This window comes from Equus caballus, chromosome 3 (genome assembly GCF_041296265.1).
Source record: "Equus caballus isolate H_3958 breed thoroughbred chromosome 3, TB-T2T, whole genome shotgun sequence".
In the NCBI taxonomy this organism is placed as follows: Eukaryota; Metazoa; Chordata; class Mammalia; order Perissodactyla; family Equidae; genus Equus; species Equus caballus.
The window spans coordinates 33,071,501-33,077,500 of record NC_091686.1 but is presented as its reverse complement, the minus strand read 5'-3'; the positions used below and the strand labels follow the sequence as shown (position 1 = coordinate 33,077,500).

Below are 6,000 nucleotides of genomic sequence, written 5' to 3'. Positions count from 1 at the left end.
GGATTCGCTCTCTGGAACATTCCATTAATGCGGCTCTGCTCAATACTCCCAGATTCCACCTCTCTCAGCTCAAAATTTCAAGTCCCTGAGAGAGATTTTGATTGCTCAACTGAGTCAGCCAACCGCCTCCGGACAATCAGCTATGAGGCGTCAGGGGCCTGCAGGGGCTATTCTTAGGGAAGGGGGATTGTAAACACCCCCACCCTAAGAGGCATCTGTCTCCCACAGCTTCACCCGGGGATGAAAGGATGCACAATTAAATTTTTTTTGCCCCCCTCAAATGCATTATTGCTTCTGCGCTCTTTCTCTGCCTCCTGAGATGTCGTCACCACTTAACCTGCCATCAAGAAGGAAGTCTTGGAGCCGACCCCAACTCTCTTCCTCAGTCACCGCAGCCAGCTGGTCCCCAGGAACTATCTCCTAAGTACCTGCTAATCATTACCTCTCCAACGTCCCTATCACTCGGCAATGCTCTCATAATTGGTCTCCTCCCTCCCCTCCCCTCCCCTCCCCTCCTTGGACGCACCCCCCCACCAGGATCAAGTCTAGGACGATGACAATGTGTAACCACCAGTAGGGCATGAACAGGGCCCATCGGGACGGTGCAGCAGCCAGGCGGCACAGACGCCAGCCATAAGCCATCAGTAAGGGCACGTTGGTGAATACCAGCCCCACTAAGCCTACTTAACAATGCCTCCAGGATACCTCCTAAAGCTAAATCTACAACCATCCCAGCACCCACGCCTCCACTCCTGGGTGCGTTCCCAGAGAAATGAATGCACATGCTCACCAAAAGGCACGTGCCAGAATGTTCATAGCATCATTGTTCGTGAAGCGCAAACTGGAAACCTCCATCCACAGGTGGATGGATAAATAAACTGTGGCATTCATACAATGGAATACTGTACTGGGAACAAGGAGAAGAAACTACCACTGCTCGCAGTAACACAGCTGAATGTCAGGAGAAAGAAGCCAGGCACGCACGGATGTGTACTGCGAGATCCAACACACATGAAGGTCAAGAACAGGCAAAACTAATCTATGATTTTGGTGAAAGTCAGAGCTACCTCTGTGGAACTGAGCATTGACTGGAGAGGGGCCCAGAGAGCCTCTTCTGGGGACTGGAAATCTGTAGCTTGACCTGGGTGCGTGTATATTTCAGAACTGGCCGCTTCATTATGTGTATGTTATTCTTCAATTAAAAATAATAAGTGATGCTCTTCCCTGCTCCACCACCTTCAGTGGCTCCCGTCAGTCTGAGGAGAAGGGCCATATCCTTTAGCAAGGCACCCAAGTCTCTTCACAACTTCACCTCCTCTTTGCCATCCTCATTACCCACGTTCCGTCAATATCGAAGTGCTTACAATTTTCCAAACAAGCTGTGCTCATCGGCGTCTCTGCGTGTTTCCATGTGCTCTTCCTTCTGCATGGAATCAATCTCTCCTCCCTTGTCTGCCCAGCGAATTCTTTGTCATCCTCAGGGCTCAGTTTGACTGTCACCTCCTCCTTGAAGCCCTCCCTGATTCTCCAGGGAGGAGAAGCCACACTCCCTTGTGCACCCGCAGGTCTTCATACACCTGTGTTCGATTCCTGTGGCTGCCTGGACAAATTGCCACTGGCTGGGTGGCTTGAAACAAGAGAAATTTATTCTCCCACCGCTCAGGAAGCCAGAAGTCCAAAATCAAGGTGTCCCCAATGTCGTGCTCTCCTTGAAGGCTCAAGGGGAGAATTTGTTCCACGTCTTTCTCTTAGCTGCTGGTGTTGCTGGCAATCCTGGGCTTTCCTTTGCTTGTTAGCACATCATTGCAACCCCTGCCGCCATGCTGCGTGGCCTTATTCCCTGTGTCTGTCTCTGCATGTCCTTTTCTGTCTCCTATAAAGACACTCTCATGGAATTTAGGGCCCACCGTGATCTGGACCCAGTGTGACCTCATCGGATCCTTACCTTAAACACATCTACAAAGACTCTGTCTCCAAATAAGTCACATCTGGAGGTTCTGGGTGGATGTGAATTTGGGGGGACACTATTTAACTCCCCACACCCCTCTTATTGCAGTTCCCATCTGTGATTATTGGGCGTCTGGCTCAGGTGGCCATCAGCCCCCTGCGAGCGAGGCCGTGCCGTCTTCCTCCTGCATCCCCAGCCACTTGCACCGCAATCTGCGGACAGAAGAGTCGAGCGCGTATCTTTTAGATAAGTGATAAATGGATGACCAGAACCCACTTCTTCTTTGTAGGTGCCACCTTTGAAGCCCTTCTCATTGTGACTTCTTTTGTCTCAATGGCCCATTTACTTCGATGCCCGGACAACTTCTCCGATGTCTGCGAGGAGCCAAGAGCCAAGGGAGAAAACGAAGTCGTATTAATGGTTATTCGGCTTCCTTTCCTTTAGTTGGGTTCCAGAAACACTCAAAGCCAACAGCCAGCATGATTTAGGGAGTCTCAGGAACTCCAGGGCTCTGCCACTGAGGGGCTGGGTGGGGAGATCGGATCTGGGCTTCTCTGCGTGGGCGGGGAGGGCCTGCTGAGAACAGTTTCCAGGAAGCAGCCAGAGGGCAGAGGCCGGGTGACTTTTTATGAGTGTTCGCTCCAGCTGTTGGTTGGTGATTTGGTTCCTGGAGCAGCTGGAACCAGGCAGTGAGGCCTCAGAATTCCAACCTGCTTTGCAACCTGCTTTGCAATTTCCAAGAAATTACGTAGCCTGCAAGTTGGGTAATCCCTGCAAAACCCAGTGTCCTCAGGAGCAGTGGCCACCCCATCAGCGGGAACGGCCAGGTCACCGGCTCACGGAGCCCCCTGTATTCATGAGGACCTCAACTCGCCCATTCCTCAAGGCCTGCAGGCTCCTTCTGGACTCTGCAGGGATGCCCAAGATGGGATCACCAACCAGGCCTCTCTTTCTTCTCTCCAGTCCCCTCACTGATGCCGAGTTCCCGCCCTAGGCTTGTCTCCTGGTCCTCCCAAAGCTGAGCAACCCTGGATGGCTGGTGAGTTTTCACTCCGCTGTCCCCCTTACAGACACAGGGAGCAGGGGCTGCTTCTTCCAGCCCCCTGTATCCTCCAGGGACTCAGGTCCCATCCACCTTGTTGGGCCATCAGTGTATGGTCTCCGTCTCCCAGTTGCTGGGGAAAGAGACGAAGTGGCAGGCAGGCAATTTCCTTAGATGAAGAGATGCAGAGGCTGCCTGGTTATTTCCATTCACGTCCTGAAGGTGTGAGCTTGGTCACATGGCCACGTCTAGCTTCAAGCAAGGCTGTAGATGGGTGGCCGTGGCCTCGTTAAAAGCTGGGGGCTTTATTAATAAAGGAAGGGAAGGAGGAGGATGCTGAGGCGCAGGCAGCATCGTCTACAGCAGACGCTGTAACAGACCTGAGGGTCTTGCAGAGATTGGACACAGGGCAGCTGACGCTCCACTGAGGGACAAGGGGAAACCCACTACAACCTAGAACTCCCCTCCCCCACTCTGGGAAGCGGAGAAGGACACCTGTATCCTGTTCCCTTTTACGAGTCATCAAAGACATGCCCCAAATTGGGGCAGAGCAGGCGATCTTGTGGACAATTGGAGAGGTACAGTTTGCAACGAGCTATGCGAGAGCTATCAGAATTTTCAATGAGCTGGCAATTCAGTGTCCAAGAATTTATTCTGCAGCTTTAGTCACGTAAGAGGCAAAGACATATGTAAAACATCGCTCATTGCAGCACCATTTATAATAGCAAAATGCAAAAAATAACCGACATCTGTCAATAGGGGACTGGTTTAATAAATTATGGTATGCCCATAAAGTGGAATGCTATACAGCTGTCAAAAAGAAAAATCACATCTGTGTGCGCTGATATAGAACAATCTTCAAGATATATATATATGTATATTCTCTTTTAATTAAAGAGCCAGATAGAGAAGAGAGCATATAGTTGATTTCTGAGCTTGTGGTTGGGCATAGGGGAGAGGAAAGCGTGCAGGATGCAGCTTATGTATACACAGCCAACATGCATGGAACTGGCCATGCTGGTGGGCTCCAGGGAGAGATACAGAGTCTGGGAGAAGAAGATTTTCTTCCACTCTCTGCTCCTCTTTGTACATGTTGATTTTTGTAGCTATGGGCATAAATTGCTCCTTTTAATTTAAAAAGCCAGACAAATAAATGAATAGGTAAGTAAGTGGGGTTTAAAGATTTCTGGGGGTGAAACCTTCTGCCTCGATCGTTACCCCCCTGCTAGGGTTGACCTGAACCATCACCCGCTGGCCTCCCACCGGAGCTCGTCCACGGCCTGACCAGATGCCCCGCGGCCAGGACAGATGCTCGGCTCTGGAAACCATCGTGGTGACTCTCCTGTTTACGAAACCTGAGTTCAGCAGCCGCCCAGTGGAAACTGCGCAGGGCCCTGGGCCGCTGCCCTTCCCAGCAGCGAGCTTCCGCTCCGTGGAAACTGCGCAGGGCCCTGGGCCGCTGCCCTTCCCAGCAGCGAGCTTCCGCTCCGTGGTTGCAATTGCAGTGTTTATCGGATCTCCACAGTCTAATTAGATCCGTTCTGTCCAGAAAACAGACGTTTCGAAGACTTGTCAGGACACAAACCATTCTCTACACTGTGATTTCACACTTGTTAGAAAACAACGTCAACAACAAAAACCAGCCAAAAACTGTAAAACAACAAAAATGAAACACTCAAGCTGGTGTGTTTGGAATTACGTGTGCCAAGGGGTCCGTGGGGCTTATTTTTAAGCGATAGGGTGGTGGTGTCTACTTTCTTCTTTTTGAATATCTGTAGTTCTTAATTTTTCCGAAGTGAACGTGTAGCAAGAAAATGCAGTATGAAAAACAAGGAAATTTATTTTTAACAGCCTTTTTGAGATATAATTCACAAACAAACAATTCGCCAGTTTACAGGGTACAATTCAACTTTAAACATTTTCTTTACCTCAAAAAGAAACCCCGGACACCTGGCAGTCACTACCAATTTTCCCGTAACTCTGCAACCACAAGCCCGCTTTCTGTGTTTAGGCGTTTGCCTATTCTGGACCTTTCCTAGATGGAATCATGCGATATGTGGTCCTTTGTGTCTGGCTTCTTTCACTCAGCAAAATGTTTTCAAGCTTCATCCACATGGTAGCATGAATCAGGGCTTCACTCGCTTTTCTTGCCATACAATATTCCATTAAATTAAACATTCCGCTAATTTTTTTCAAATCTCAAAACTTTAATCATAACAGTAAAAACGGCAGTTCAGCAGAATGCATTTGCCCAGCAGCTCTGAGTTTTGAAAAGGATCACAAAACTCTGCGTGCTTCCCCAGACTCTCGCTCTACTTGTGGGGGTCCCCAGCATGTTGGGACCCCCCATTCTCCCCTCCCTGCGAGGTTTTCAGAGGGGGCAGCTCACACTCACCTTCGGCTATGGCTTCTAGTCCAGACGAGTTGAGGGACCGGATGTGAAAGGGATTCAGCTCAGGGGGAAAATATTATTAGTGATAAGCAAGCACTCGGGGCTCCCGCTCTCGACTGAAATTGCGCCCGGGCTGCAGCTCCGTCTGCAGGAGGGAGGGCGGGAGGGAGACAGCACAAGGAGCACAGAACGTGGGGGTCATGGAAAAGCTGCGGCCCGCAGAAGTCGGAGCAGTCAGCCAAGAGAAAGACACGTCCTTGCCCACAGTGATCTGGAAAAACAGAGAGAGGAGCCTGGACACTAACTGAGGCTCAAATCTTGGCTGAGTCACTTGCAGCTGTGTAGCCTTGAGCAACTTACTTCACTTCTCTGTGCCCCATTTCCTTCAACTGTCATCCAGATGACCTTTCCCACAGATGACCACAGCAACGTCTTCCATCCAACACGCACGTCTACAGTGTGACCCTCCTCCCAGGAAGAGGTGTGTCCCTCCCTCTGAGTCCGGGCGGGGTTGTGACTCACTTATGAACGCTAGAATGCAACAGAGGTGTCACGGCAAGACTTCCGAGGCTGGCCATAACAGGTGACACACTTCCACCTTGTTCTTTGCAATGCATC

General features: G+C 50.4%; 1 long non-coding RNA gene across 1 annotated transcript in view; it reads right to left on the bottom strand.

Annotated features, from left to right (window-relative positions):
* Nucleotides 1-5,594, bottom strand: part of LOC106782947 (uncharacterized) — a 33,940-nt gene extending 28,346 nt beyond the window's left edge. Inside the window, exon 1 of the long non-coding RNA XR_011436952.1 lies at nt 5,386-5,594. This is a non-coding gene — a long non-coding RNA (uncharacterized lncRNA). The remainder of the gene's footprint in view (nt 1-5,385) is intronic.
* Nucleotides 5,595-6,000: the final 406 nt, after the last annotated feature.